Source organism: Periplaneta americana, chromosome 9, assembly GCF_040183065.1.
Source record: "Periplaneta americana isolate PAMFEO1 chromosome 9, P.americana_PAMFEO1_priV1, whole genome shotgun sequence".
NCBI lineage: Eukaryota > Metazoa > Arthropoda > Insecta > Blattodea > Blattidae > Periplaneta > Periplaneta americana.
In genome coordinates, this window is record NC_091125.1 from 7,031,872 (window position 1) to 7,048,233 (window position 16,362).

Below are 16,362 nucleotides of genomic sequence, written 5' to 3' on the forward strand. Positions count from 1 at the left end.
CGAAATTTTTCTGGTAAGTTTCGATTTTCCAAAAGTAATTGGTCCTAACATATATAATTAACCACCCTGAAACCGAAAATCGCATTTTTGAAAATTTTGTTTGTATGTCTGTCTGTATGTTTGTTACCTTTTCACGCGATAATGGCTGAACCGATTTATATGAAAACTGGAATATAAATTAAGTTTGTTGTAACTTAGATTTTAGGCTATATGGCATTCGAAATACTTTATTTAAAAGGGGGGTTATAAGGGGGCCTTAATTAAATAAATCGAAATATCTCGCTTATTATTGATATTTGAGAAAAAATGTTACATAACAGATGTTCCTTTAAAAATGATTTCCGTTAAGTTTTATTTTTTTACAACATTTTGATAGGACTGATATTTAATGAGATAAATGAGTTTTAAAATTAAAATAACGCTATCTAAGACGGTGCAATGAATTAAGAACAAATGACTTCGTCTATAAGGGGCCTTGGACAACAACAATCGAAACAGGGGCCTTGGACATCAACAAACAATCGAAAGCTATTAAACATAGCCTACAGGGAATGTTTCTGTGTTTGTATGAAGTAATATCACAAGCTCGTAAATTAACTGATTTGTATAATTAGTTATTATTTCACCATTGGAAACTGTAGTTTCTCTAGATGGACATAATGCTATAATGTTATTACAGTAACGTCTGAGTAAATCGAGGACAGGTAAGATTAAAATAGCTTCTTATGCACAGAAAATTTGATAGGCTATTTTGTACATTCGTTTTCTGTATTTCTTAAAATAATATTTATGTACACGCATTTTAATCTCAGAGAATTAACGAACAACGAGAGTGTATTGATTTAGTATGCAGTAATAGTACTTTAGCTTGGCAATCCATTATTTTAATAATTCATATTTTAACTATGCTCAATTGAATCGTGTTAAAATACATAAAATATATATGCAATAAATGCAGTGCTAAAAAAAATTGGGTAATATGCGAAGCAGATTATCTTGCGCTGTTGTAAAAGTTGTTCCATGGATCAGTCGTCCTATTTTAATTATGTAATTACTTTATATTTATTTCTAACAGGTGGAGCGGAGCGAACGGGTACGGCTAGCTAACAATAAGTGAGAACTTACAATACAACAACGACAACAACAACAACAGCTGATAATCTGAAAGGGAACATAGTAATTTGGGGTGAATTAAAATGCAGCTTCCATTCGTTTAAAATTTCTTTAAATTTTAACTAAATATTAATGTAGATATTACCTCTAAAGGTAAATGGGGGCATGTTTCACAACGCTAACAAATTACAAATTAACAATATACAATTAACAACGGAAATATTACATATGCTTGTTAACTGTGTTTCACAATGCAATCTTATTCACTTGTATGTTTTAACGAACTTTACAAAATCGGCGAAACAAACTTACAAATACGCATAATTGGTTGAACAAAATCGCCAACGACAGTTTACAAAAATCACTAAGGATCAGAGGTAAAGTAGCTGTAATTTTAGAACTATCGATGGACATGTTTATATTTTTTTATATATATTTTATTTAGATTTTGCTACATCGGCGACAACGGAGTTTCGCGGCATGCAATTGGTCGAGCATACCAATGCATTAATTAGCCTACGACTTAACTGACGAAAGTTAGCGCGAAATTCATTCAAATAATTGATAAATAATGGATTTGACCCACGTAGTTATATGCAGTTGATAGAGCAGCTAACATGTCCATCCATTAAAATCAACTTCGCTCTCTGCTGGTCCATCAGTATATTTTATTGTTTCATCCATAACCTCGCCAACATTAGGGAACCCAGCAGGAGGAGCATAAAAATCCTTTGCCCGAGTAAGCACATTCGGTGATCAATAACCCGCCTCGAGTTTTTTCAATCTTGTAACAACATCAACTACCATGTGTGAACTTTTGCACACTGTAATCTTATAAATTCCGTTCTTATCTGCTAACGCAGGGAACTGAGAGCTACTATGCAACCAATGCAGTTCTCGCTTTGTGGTTAGGGCACCACTTTTCCCTTTCAGATGTTGCATGTGATGTCCCATATCTTGTAGGAGAGATTACAGCGAAATGGGATTCGGAACGACTTCAGAATACTGCGTAAGTAATGCCGACATTGCATTATTAAGTGATTGGTTTTCGGTGCAAAGTTTTTCTTCTTTAAGTGCGAGTATTTATTAAATACGTTCCTCGTATATAAGAACTAACGCGGTATTCTGAAGTATAGCGCGGGATTCATTCGAAACCTTTCATTAATATTCGTACAATGATACGAACGTGGCCGGAAAATTCTACGTTAGGCCTAAATGCAAAATCTTCGTCTGAGTCGCTAGAACTACTCAATAACATCACAACTGCTTCAGTGTAATTCTTAATGGTACCCTGTTACTATAAAATTGATTTTATACATATGTGTTTATTTTTTTCATTCACAATTAGAAGCTATTTCAACAGGGCTACTGTAGAAAATGTGCTAACTTCACTAGTAAAGTTTAGTTTACACGTTTGTAAAATTACTCCTTCGTTGTGAAACAAACATATCACTTGTAAAGAGCGCAAAATTTCATTCGTAAAGATTTGATTTCCTTTGTACAGTCCACCTTTACAAACAAAGATTGTGAAACAGAAGTTTACAAACAGAGTTCACAATTTCCAAAGATTGTAAACTTTGTGAAACACCCCACTGGTGAATCAGCACGCCGAGCTCGATCGAAATACAACCAGTTACTATTATTTCCCTATCGTTTTTTGACATTTGATTCCGCGTCCTACCTCTTTCATTCGTTACTAACCAACAACGCCAATAGCAGAAGGTAACGCAAAAACAGTCACCGGTTCCCCGATGCATGGCTTTCTCTCTCAATGTCAACTGAGAGTTAAAAATATTCATTATAATATGCACTTTCCACTCACTCCTCAGAATGTCTTCTTTATTTTTATTTATTTATTTTTTAAGATATGTGAGCTACGTACTGTATGTCTGATGTTTTGCCATCGTACATTCAAATATTTATATTCACTGTACAGTACAGCGAACTGTTTATACTTACTGTACATGCTATAACTACTTCTCCCAACTCCGCTATTGCTATATTTCCTAAACTAAACGCTGATATTGAAATAACGCCTGGTCTGATAATGCAGTCTGTTTAAATTTCTACCGACCAAGTTCTGCCCTTCATCATGGGAAAACAACGAGCTTCTTTAAAGGATACAACTACTAGGACAGAGATATTTTCATTATGGAATTTGTACTACCCACTGAAATGTAGTAACTAATGGGATTTTAATTAGCCATATATGTACAGTATATTACATTCTTTACCTAAAATGTCTCTAACTTCTAGGGAGAGCGCGAGGTACGTTCACAATCCCCTGAATACATATTCCCTTCTTCGAGAAAACGCAGAGAAGTGAACCGTCTCATATGAATATGCTACCAGTCATAAGTTTCAATACGGAGCTGCAAGTACTTAAGAATTATCAATTACTCTACAATTATGCAGCGGCGTCATCATCCAAGCTATAGCTGGAATAGGGAAGGGAACATAATATCCCATAAGTCTTATTAGAACACGCTGGAAATAGTGACGTAAAAAAAAAATCGCCAACGGCACGTGGTGTTCCCAAGCGGTCACCCATCCAAGTACTGACCACGCCCAATGTTGCTTGACTTCGGTGATCGGACGAGAACCGGTATTTTCAACATGGTATGGCCGTTGCCGATGAAACTGCGTAATCTGTAGGCACTTGAGGACGATGGGATTGGGGTGCACTCGATAAAACCTGCACTCGCTCACACACACACGTAAACTGCCTGCTTAGACTCTGTACCTAAATTACCAAGCTCGTTGGATGTCATTGGGATAGATGATAAATCTATCTATCAACGGCAGTTTGGTTACGTTTCAACGTCACACACTGCTGGATTGACACGGGATTAATAAAACAGCTAGTCGGCATTCTAAGTTAAGCCACAGGTGGATTGTTGTTCAACAGCGGAGCCTCCTTTCAACCACATGGTTGTGGAACTGTAGTCGGATTTTCGACATCATTTTCATGCCATACTACGGAACTTCACACAAACTTCAATTCACTTCTTGCACCGGCGGCTACTACGAATGGACTGAAGCTCGCTACTGACTAGGGGGGGGGGGGACATTTGTCTCTTGATGGATTACGTGACAGATATATAAAGTATCAGTCGTATGTTATGAACCCGAGTTTCAATAAAGATAGATTACCCGTATGTCCACAGATTCTCAGTAGTGGCCTGCGGAAGGATTATGCCCGCGGTCGACAAGTTACCTTCTAAGTTGTTTTCCCTCAACAATTAATGCTGCCAAGTGAGTAGGAATGACACCGCGCTCTCATATAAGTCGTACGAAACTATTAAGGAAACGAATTTGCCTCGTGGATCCAAGTCTCCCATGGACTGCCTATAATGTATTATCTATCCTAGAAGTGTTATCGGGGTGATTATTTAAATTTTCACTCGGTGGGAACCGCTGTTGTTCTTCATTCATCTACTCTGTTATGAATAACTTGTGGCCCTTAAAAGGGCCGGTTGCTGATTCCCTAGCAAGCACTCCCGCTTACTTGGAACTAGTGTATTTTGTGACGGCCTTGGTCCCTTCACTGACGGCGTGCTTGGCCAGCTCACCGGGTAGCAGGAGACGGACGGCTGTCTGGATCTCCCGACTGGTGATGGTCGACCGCTTGTTGTAATGCGCGAGCCGCGAAGCTTCCGCGGCGATGCGCTCGAAGATGTCGTTAACGAAGCTGTTCATGATGCTCATAGCCTTTGAACTGATTCCCGTGTCTGGGTGAACTTGTTTCAGAACCTTGTAGATGTAAATGGCGTAGCTCTCCTTCCTCTTGCGCTTCTTCTTCTTATCGCCCTTCGAAATATTCTTCTGGGCCTTGCCGGCCTTCTTGGCAGCCTTTCCGGAAGCTTTGGGGGGCATGGTGCTCGTCTGATGATGAGCCCGGAGGGAGAAAAATATTTAAGTCGCAGGGACAATGCCGTACTGCCTTCCCAGTGCGAGCCAATAGAAACAGCGCAAACGTTTGTGACTTTACGATTGGTCCGCTGTCGATTATTGACGTTGGCGTAAAAGTGAAGGTTACCGTGGGCGAGGCGTCGTTCTTGTAGTTAAACAGCTGCATCGAGGTACCCAGCTATAAGCCGTTTGCCCACTACTGTTAGATAAGAGGGCAAACGGCTTATAGCTGGGTACCTCGATCTAAAGTTAGAGAATTGCTTGTCGAGGAACCAATGGAGGCATGGGATGCTTACCCTGCCTGCCATTTTAAACATCATTCATTCTTTCTTCGTCCCCATTCATTCGTTCGTTCGTTCGTTCGGCAAGTAGGAGTAGCATCATGTCGGGTCGTGGAAAGGGAGGCAAGGTGAAGGGAAAGTCAAAGTCTCGATCCAGCCGTGCTGGGTTGCAGTTCCCGGTAGGCCGTATCCACCGTCTTTTGCGTAAGGGCAATTACGCAGAGCGAGTTGGTGCCGGTGCGCCAGTCTACCTGGCCGCGGTGATGGAGTACCTGGCGGCCGAAGTTCTCGAGTTGGCTGGCAACGCAGCTCGTGACAACAAGAAGACTAGGATCATTCCTCGTCACTTACAGCTCGCCATTCGCAACGACGAGGAGCTGAACAAACTCCTGTCCGGCGTCACCATCGCCCAGGGTGGTGTGTTGCCCAACATCCAGGCGGTTCTCCTCCCGAAGAAAACCGAGAAGAAGGCTTAAGCCCCTTCTCCGTAAAACGGCCCTTTTAAGGGCCCCACTAACCTCACAAAAGTCAGAAATAGCCAGTATTGTTAATCCTCTCTCACGGCTTCGTAATGTAATTTCATTACGCGTGTCAACTTTCTCTCTCTCTCTATACCGGTGGGCTGATTTAATATCATCATTCTGTAATTTTGTGCTCTGAACGATGTCGTTGTCCCAGGTTCGCACTGAAGTACTTGAAACCGTTGTACATTTACTAGGCTATTGTGTGATAACACATTATACTGATGCATATAGAAAGGTTTCATTATTATTATATAATTTAACACAATACGAATTAAATTAGATGATGATGCCAAAGTACATAGTTGGCTTCGAAATTTATGTAATATATTTCTATCATATTAGAGTAATGGAGATTATCGTGAAAATAATCACAAGTCCCCTTCTTTGGTGCCCATCGTGGTTTTAGACATATACGTTTGAATATACTAGTTTACTTTACTACATACTACGAATGAAACTAATTTTGAATAAGAAATCGATAACTGGTGAACAACTTACGGCGTTATAATAGAGTTCCTAATGCGTTTGTTTGTTGGTGCACATATTGGCCGCACGCGCAGGAACCCCAATACTGAGATGATGACATGACCTTCTCGTAGGAATCGAAGGCTTTGACAATTTGCGTTCGAATTTCCCCTCTCTCTGTCGTTTCGTTCGAACCGAAATGACGCAAGCTATACGTGGAAGTTGTCTGACAGGACGAAGTCCTGTGTTCTGACATGCGATGTGTACCTCTTCTCCCCAGTGTTTACCACACTGGATTCCTATGACCTAAAAGTTGGCATTGCAAAAACGTGGTGATGTGATGTTCAGTATGTGTCAATCCCCTCGGTTCCTTGTTACGGTCTGGTGAGCATTGCCTACCTGCGTTGTCATATTACCCACCAATTCTTCGGACAGTGATTATTGACTTACAGAAGTTTACAGTAACAGGTAACATAATCCGAGGAGCAAGGCTTCACAGAGGAATCCGGTCTTTCCACTTGATATACCAAGCGTTGGGGTCAGACCCATTTGAAAAACGGAGAGGCATTTCTTACAACGTCTTTTGCTGATACTGAAGTGCCCCTACGAAATAAGTTCTGTTTTCCGCACTGGCCTGTTGAGCTAGTGGTCACACAGTAAAGGTGAATTAAATTAATCTCGACAACTACTGCCCTTTTTAGACGGATTTTATGGCCCTGAAAAGGGCCGTTTTGCCGACGGATTCGGCAGCAGACGTGTGTAGGCAGTCTAACCGCCGAACCCGTAGAGAGTCCTCCCCTGCCTCTTCAAGGCGTATACCACGTCCATGGCCGTGACTGTCTTCCGCTTCGCGTGCTCGGTGTATGTTACAGCGTCACGGATTACGTTCTCCAGAAAGACCTTGAGAACACCTCTCGTCTCCTCGTAGATGAGGCCGGAGATACGCTTTACGCCTCCACGTCGGGCGAGACGACGAATGGCCGGCTTCGTGATGCCCTGAATATTATCTCGGAGAACCTTCCTGTGGCGCTTCGCTCCACCTTTGCCAAGACCCTTGCCTCCCTTGCCGCGTCCAGTCATGTTGCTCGTGTGACGAAGGTTAAAAGTGATCTCGACGGCGGGTCATTTTTTGGTTTATATACTAAAACCCGCGGACCAATCACATTACGGAAGGGGCGTGGCTTCTCAACGGGCGAAGACATAAATACCCCTCTTGGGGGCAGCGGGCGCGCCCGCCTCAGTGCAGCAACTGCCAGTGGTACTACCACACGCAGGCTAGCTGCAAAGCGCAGCCTATGTGTCGAGCTTGTGCACGCCCCCATAAGACTAAAGATTGTCGCAAGCCGCACGATGTCCCCGCTACATGCGCACTCTGTACTGGCGCTCACACCGCCAATTATGGAGGGTGTCCCGTGGCACTACAGGTTAGAGATGCCACGGAAGGAACGAGCAGGGCTGCCCGACGGAGGAGGGCAGAGCTCGAGGAACAGCGGACGCTCCAATACGAGTGGCTCCGGCAGCAGCGTGTGGAGCGAGCTGCGAGGCAGCAGCAGCTGTTCCGAGAACAGCAGCCACAGGCTCGCGCCCCTGTGCAGGGGCCCCGTGCGGAGCGACGCACGGAACTCGGGCCGGTCCGCCAACAGCAGCAGCAAACGCAGCAGCAGCAGGCGACCATCCCTTCGCTTTTGAAAGTGCCCGTAGCCGCGCCTCTGTGGTCCACCGTGGCAGCGACAGCCCCCCAAACTGCTGCCAATAATGTAGGACCCCTCTCTCAGCGCCCTAAGCGCAACAGGGGCAGCAGAAAAGCCACCAAGGCTACCACGGTAGAGTCCATCTCCGCCCCTGTCCCACCGGCCCAGCAGGAAGCTATTGCAAGCACCTCGAAAGGCCCGACCGGTCAAGGCGCGACCTTGGACCAAGTTCAGCACTTTGCCGAGGCGTTGCAATTAGCAAACCCTAACCTCCCGCTCGCCCCAATCCTAGAAGGATTAACCAAAGTGATAGTTCTCCTTATGGAGAATCCTATGTCTGCCCTCCCGGAGATATTTAAGCTCCTAACCTCCCTCGTTTCTCTCAATGGCCAGACGAAGTGACGGAGTTGCTAGGATGTGTATATGGAACGCCAGGGGCCTTAGACATGATAGACATGAGTTCAGGGCTTTCCTAGACGCTAATAATATAGACGTAGCATTTATAACAGAAACGTTCCTGACACTCCAAGTAAATTTAAGATGCGCGGGGTTTAAAGTCTATAGACAAGATAGAGCAGGTAGAAGAGGCGGAGGTGTAGCGGTGTTCGTTCGTTCTACGATCGCGCACTGTGAGTATCTCCTTCCCCAGCTAGCGGCATTAGAGGCAGTGGCTATTAGAGCCTACATAGGCAGACTCCCCTTTCTGCTTATGGCTGCCTACAGTCCTCCGGGCATACTAGATGAACGCGATTTAGATATAGTGACAAGTCTATCCGATAGATTCGTAGTCGCCGGCGACCTCAATGCGAAGCACGCTAGCTGGAACTGTCAACGCCCCAATCGGCAGGGCGATAGGCTTTTTCTTAATTCTACAGGAAACGGATACGTCGTGATGGCCCCTAGGGAACCCACACACGTACCGGATGCTGCAAATCAACTGCCTGACATATTAGACATCGCTCTGGTGAAAGGTCTCACAACTAGAGCGAGACTAACAACCCTGGATGATCTTCCGTCCGACCACCTACCGGTGATAATGGAGATCATGCACCCAGTCGAACTCTCCCCAACCGCTGAGAAATTCAACTACAAGGCGGCAGACTGGGTGTTCTTTCAAGACCAGGTAGCCGCTACGCTTCCACCACTCCCCCCTGAAGTCACTCCGGCAGGGATAGATAGGTCAGTTAGCGACCTGACGGAGTGCATAAAGAAGGCAATGGTTGCTGCTATACCGAAACGGTCTTCACAACCGGGACGGATGCAGCTCCCAGCCTATATTAGAGATCTAAAGATCGCCCGCAATAGAGCAAGAACATTGTGGAAGCGTACTAGGTTAGATCAACATAGAATAGAAATGAACCGCTTGCGCAGGCGGATCAGTGAGGCGGTCCACGAGACGGTCGTGGATGCTTGGAAATCCAAGGTTGAGACGATGGACAGCAGAAACATGTCAGAAGTCTGGCGTGTATCTCGAGCTCTGTCCAATCCGTCTCAATCTATTCACCCATTAGTAGTCGGTCCAGATGTCACGGCCTTTACTCCTGAGGAGAAGGCTACCGCACTGGCAGACGTTCTAGAGACCACTTTTCAACCCGTGGAACAAAATTTAAACTTGCCCCATATCAGAGCTGTTGAGGAATCGGTTCGAGACCTCCTTAGCAGGGAGCCGGAAAATGGGATACGACCTACGAACACCCACGAGGTCGCCCATTTCATTCGTCGCCTCGGCCCTCATAAGGCCGCAGGAGCCGACGGTATCCAAGGAATTATATTGCAGCATCTCCCAAGGTCAGCTATGAAGCGCATAGCAGAGATAATTAATAACATCTTGGCTTCCGGTCACTATCCCATTCCCTGGAAAGAAGCTCACGTAGTTCTCTTTCCAAAGCCCGGAAAGGATAAGACGAATCCAAGCAACTATAGGCCTATTAGTCTCCTCAGTTGTCTCAGCAAACTGGCGGAGCGGGTCATACATAGACGCCTCACTGAAGTAGTATTGCCCCAAATCAGGAACGAGCAATTCGGTTTTCACCCTGGTCGTTCCACTACACTCCAGGCACTCCGCATGACGGAGGACATTACCTGGGCTATGAGCACGAAGCGTGTAGTAGCTGCAGCTTACCTGGACATCGAGCGAGCATTCGACAAGGTTTGGCATGAGGGACTCCTCGTTAAGTTACTGGGCATGGGAGTCCCAGATGGAATGATACGCCTCATTTCTAACTACCTCCGAGGCCGTACATTCAAAACCCGTGTAGGCACTAGTTTCTCCACCCCCCGTGAAATTCACGCAGGAGTCCCACAGGGTTCCATTATCGGGCCCATACTTTTCAATATATTCATTAATGACCTCCCGTTTCGCTATATCCACGGCAGAAGTAGTCATCTGTATATCTATGCAGACGACACTGCCCTCTTGGCGATGGGCAAAACCTATAGATTAGCGTCCCGTAGATTACAGTCGATCTTAGATCACCTCCAGCCGTGGTTTCACGACTGGAGAATCAAGGTCAATGTAGAGAAATGTCAGGCCATACTCTTTTCACTAAGAGCGAGGCTCGAAGACATACCACCACCACCCACACTTTTCGGACGAGAAATGCCGTGGATGAACCAAATTAAATATTTAGGGATCATTATGGACTCTCATCTCAACTTCCGAGATCACATCCAATCCCTTCTTCGTAAGGCCAACGGGCTGATAGTTAGACACTATCCCATTCTGGCGGCCTTAACTCCTGACAACCTGAGGGTAGGACTTACCATGTATAAGGCCCTCATTCGCTCTGTCATTACCTATGCCGCACCCGCATGGGGGTTTGCGGCAGTGTCCCATCTCCGTAAACTCCAAGTTGTCCAAAACCAGGTGATTCGACTCATTACCCATCTCCCCCGAGTCGCCTCGAGAAGAAAGTTCCATGATGAACTAGAGTTGCCAACCATAGACGAGTTCATTGCTCGACTGGCTAGGAACCTGTATGCGGAAGCTCGTGCTAACCCCAACCCGCTCATATCTGGCCTCGGCCAGTATGATCCTAGGTTACGGCGTAGACACCAGACAGGTCCATTAGCTATACTATTGAGACAGGAGGACAGGGAGGCTGGCGCTACTCCCAGGTTTTGGTAGCTACGACTCAACTCCATGAGACTCCTTGGATAGTGCAACCGCTGTAAAATGACCTTGTCTTAACTGGGCTAAACAAAATCCCTCCATAACCTTATCTACTTTTGTTGATCGATGGAAATCTAATAGAGCCAATTGGCTAGTATATATCCATCGATTCATAGAGTCATTCAACCTAAGAGCCAACTGGCTAGTCTCTGATATTGAGACAACTCATCCTGCCTAAGGTTTTTCCGTGGTTTTCCTAAGGCGCTAAGACAAATGTCGGGATGAGCCCTAAAAGAAATGGGCCACGGACCTGCTCTCATATCCCCATGAATCCCCCTAATTAACAATCACATCTCTCCCCCCTCTTCGCAATTGAGCCATCATATAGCCAAATGGCTGGTCTCGAAATTGAGACAAATCAACAAGGCTCATGACCTCCAACATAATAGCCAAATTGGCTAGTCTCTTATATGAGACAACTCATCCTGCCTAAGGTATTCCGTGGTTTTCCTCAGGCGTAAGACAAATGTCGGGATGAGCCCTATAAGAAATGGGCCACGGACCTATATGCCCTTCCCCATATATATTCCACCTTTCTTATAAATTATGTATGCCCTATTTCAGATAATATTAATAGTATATTAAACATACGAGGTCACTCAATAAGTCGCAAATTGAAAGGACAGGGACCTCTCAAATTGCAGTTTAGATTTCACGGCGCTTCTTCCGACGGCCTTCACCTGCTTTGTCATCGAACAACAGATGACGGCGTCTTGCCATCCAAACGGCACACACCAGCCAACTCCTCCTCGCCCCGTTCCGTGATCAATTGATCAGTCTCAGCCCCCCTCGCGTATGTGGTACCTAAGAGGTTACGTCCAATTTCGGCTTCCCCTTCAAAATTTTCTAGAGCTCCTTCAGGGGAGCAGCGTAACCCGGAGTGAGACTAGTGGCCAACAGGCTTGGAGCTCACATATTTAGTTTTGTACAGCCCCCAACCCCTTCCAAGGACGCGTTTTGCGTACCTTTTAAATTTTCCTCCCAATTCTCCTTCGATTTTTCGATTTTCAGCGGGCGCGACTGTATTGCGTCAACTTGGGTTGCGAGGACTAAGGAGTAAGCGATGGCACGTACGAAGCAAACTGCGCGTAAGTCCACGGGAGGCAAGGCTCCACGAAAGCAGCTGGCAACGAAGGCCGCTAGGAAGAGCGCACCGGCTACTGGAGGCGTGAAGAAACCCCATCGATACCGCCCTGGTACAGTTGCTCTTCGCGAGATCCGTCGTTACCAGAAGAGCACCGAGCTCCTCATCCGCAAGCTGCCTTTCCAGCGCTTGGTGCGTGAAATCGCTCAGGATTTCAAAACCGACCTCCGTTTCCAGAGCTCAGCCGTAATGGCCTTGCAGGAGGCAAGCGAGGCATACCTCGTCGGTCTCTTCGAGGATACCAACCTTTGCGCCATCCACGCCAAGCGCGTGACCATTATGCCCAAGGATATTCAGCTGGCTAGGCGCATCCGCGGCGAGAGGGCTTGAATTAACAAAGGTACTCCTGCCCGCAAAAAGGCCCTTTTCAGGGCCACTAGTTATTTCTCGGAAGAGCCGGTTGTACCGTACTCCAGGTCTCGTTCCTACTACCCTCAGTTCAAGGTCACCTCAATAATATAAATGGTTTCTCCCTTTCCATTCCTCACCGTATCAGCATTTTCCCACAGCCTGTTTGACAAATATCGCAATGTATCCTATAGGTTAATAAACAATTTTTTAATAGAACGATGGATAACAAAGTTTCTTAGGAAAATTAAAAAAAAATTTCACAGTTCTATAATATTGCACATTATATATATTTACCAAATTAAGGGTTAACGCCGCCGGGACGAGTGATCCTCCGTCCGACCGATCACAAGCGCCAAGGCTCAAAGTGGTCCAGAAAGCAAATCTAGCTGGACTAAAAATGTGACATATTTCCATGAAACTTCGCACTATAGTCACTACTGTATAAGAGGAGAAACTACCCCTTTATAGACGATGCGTTTTGACAAAAATTAGTGACTTGTCTCATATATAATATATTGTTTTAATGAAACTTTACACAGTACTTACATGTAGCTCGTTTATACTATATTGGATACAAAATGTGATTATGATTGTATAAGAGTAGCTACTTGTCTCCTATCTAACATTTTTTACTTTCACGAAACTATAACTGTGACTCATTATTTTCGATAGTACAGACGTGGTCTGCTTAGGAAAGGACAAGCGGAAGACTGTGACCTTTGTGACCTCGGGTGGGTATTACGATAACATTTATAACCGTCACCCTGATAAGCATCCGAGCAGCTTATTTCAAAAAGGAGTTTGAATACAAACAATTCCTTCAATCTACTACGATTATTACAATAACTGATTTCATTAATCTCCTCTCTTCTTTAGCAAAATATAAATTACCTTCAATTGGTCGATTCAGCAAACTTGTTCATAAAACTTATCGCTATTGCGTCACGTTTCGCAATTTTTCTAAAGTAAAAACAAAAACACGAACAAACGCCTACTCCTTTAACCTCATCGCTCTCTTATCTCTAGAATCCCGGGGGGTTGAGAACCTGAATTCTCTGTGGTGTGAAACAAAGCAACCCGCAGGAGCAATGACACGTTCAATTGTCCTAATAATAGAAAAAAAATTACACGTCATTTAGTGTATTCAGAACATTTTTACAGGACCGTGTAGGATATTCACTCTCCTGTCGAATAGTTTCGGCGGCTGGTAGGCGATACGCATTAATTAAAATAATACTTGCGTACCTTGTTCAGGACAGTGACTGTGCTACTTTCTTTCTTTCTTTCTTTCTTTCTTTCTTTCTTTCTTTCCTTTATTTGTAGCTTATTGATGACACCAGATGCCATAACGGAAATGCCGTGATGGTATGTTTGTTTAATATTCAAAATCAAGTGACAGACGCTATTTGACTTTGCGGTGGAGGGGATAGGGACCTGATCTCGGATGTTCCGAGAGATGCCGGCGCACAGTTGTCCAGAACGCAAAACTATGTAAGAAAATCAACTTCATCATAACCGAAGTTTAAGTAATATCTAGGCTTAAACAAAAGCTAGGCATTGTGCACAACAGCATACAAAACATCAATATCAGTAAGAGGTGGGACAAAACATGAGTTTTTTTTTTTAAAGTCACGCTCTTCAGTTGATTTTTGTTCGTGGGGTCAGTGGCTGTTTTATACTGTTAAACCTTCCCTTATGGAGGTCATAGGACAAGATGTGTACTTTCATTTAATACGCGAAAAGCAATCTATAATACGTTAGCATTCATTTAATTGGCACGTTTACTGAGATTTGTGCAACTAGTTTTTTTTTTTTTTTTTTTTTTTACGACATATTTAACAGGCTGTGCATTACAAGTAAACCTGAGTTAACTTTCAATTCTTCTACCCACACATTAATCAAATATTAAACTCTATACGGCTTAAAATTTAGCTGCTACATCCTGCAAACTTAGATGTTATATTCATCTCTTGGTGGCGCTTTACGAATTCGACAGCAGCCACTTTTCAGAGTCTGGATGAAGGAGCTTAATTTCTCCAAGAAAAATTCAACACTTCTTGAACATATAATGAACAACTAAATTATGGAGTATATCCATGAATCTAGCATTTTGTTACCAACTGCGAAAAATATGGCAGGCTAGTCATCTTTTAGGAGCATAATTTCTATTAAAACATTAAAAATTATCAGAAAAACTAATTTTTCCCTAATTCCCTAATTACACGAGCATAATTCGTTTTTGCATAGATGCGTATAAAATTTCATGGAAATATGTTACATAGGGGAGAAATTATTAACTCTGTATAAATGTAGCCTCTAAACACAAGAAGTAGATTCCCATATAAAAACCATTATCTGAATTTATGCTACCTGTAACTATACTGTGTGAAATATAATGTAAATATTTCAGTTAAGATAGAAATTATTAATTTAGTCTATAAAGCACTTCCGATACAACTCTTCACACAATAATAATAATAATAATAATAATAATAATAATAATAATAATAATAATAATAATAATAATAAATAATTCTGAGCTTCAGTGCAAGAACTCTTTAACCCTCACACAGCTTGTTCTGAGAAAAATCAGTATTAAAGAAATTTATACACATTAAACAAATTGTAATGCTATATGTTGTCATGTCTCTTCTATCCCTCACGTGGAAACTTAGGCTTACACAGCAGCAAGAATAAGATAACAACGTTATTATCATCTGTCCTTTTATGGCTATACAGTTTTTGCAGTGAACTACAGAATTATTAACTATTATTATTACAGACCTGTTATTTTTTTCACTTTTTTCACACACACACACACACACACACACACACACACACACACACACATCTATTATACTAAACATAAACCCACAAGAGAAAACAATACTTGTATTAACTGTAAACATTTTTCTTCCTTTCTTTATTTTTAGCAGAATCCTCCATTTCACCCTTTATCTCACTAGATGCGCTTCCCGCAGACATTCTTCATTATATGTTTCACACACCACTTCGTAACACTTGCAGCGGTTGACTTTTGTTTTCTTGTCTTTTTCTCTAGGGTATATTGTACATAGTGCTCGGTATCGGTGCTCGTTCACGTGATATTTTACCTTTGTTTTTCTTGCTAACTCCTGCCAATTTTTCTGATATTTCCCGTAGTTGATTGGTCAAGTACTGCGGATTGATTCCCGGTTATAACAAACACACCTACACTACATTCCAATGATTTCTGACTCGTTACTGCACATTTTAGAAACACTGTACGAAAGCACACACAGTCTCTCGTAAATCAACAGGTTACAACAGAGACTTACACTTGCAAACGCGTGGGGATTTCAGAAAATTTCTTACTATTTCAGTACCTTTAACTGTACAACAGATTTTGTTTTCTCGAAAAAGAAAGGTCAACGTTACTATTGACAAAAGACAGAAACGTACGATTACAATACCTTTATTTTAAACAATCTTAGAGGTGGTCTGGGAATTCCTAAACTCACCACGCGACTACTTAACCCTAGACAGGTAATCATCACTGTACTCATGTTAAAGGTAAGCATTCGTAATTTTTACTACTCACATTTTAATTAACTGAAATCAACTCAATATCACACATTTAACAACTTTTACACATTTCGTAGCCATTAGTGTTCATTTAATTTTAAGTTTGTCATAAAGTCTTTACGTTCATGTTATTGTCCTATTTACA

The 16,362-nt window shown here is 43.1% G+C and overlaps 1 non-coding gene across 1 annotated transcript; it reads right to left on the reverse strand.

Moving 5' to 3' along the window:
* Positions 1–3,627: 3,627 nt before the first annotated feature.
* LOC138706890 (5S ribosomal RNA) lies at positions 3,628–3,746 on the reverse strand. The gene has a single exon (XR_011334136.1). It is a non-coding gene; the product is annotated as a 5S ribosomal RNA (ribosomal RNA).
* Positions 3,747–16,362: the final 12,616 nt, after the last annotated feature.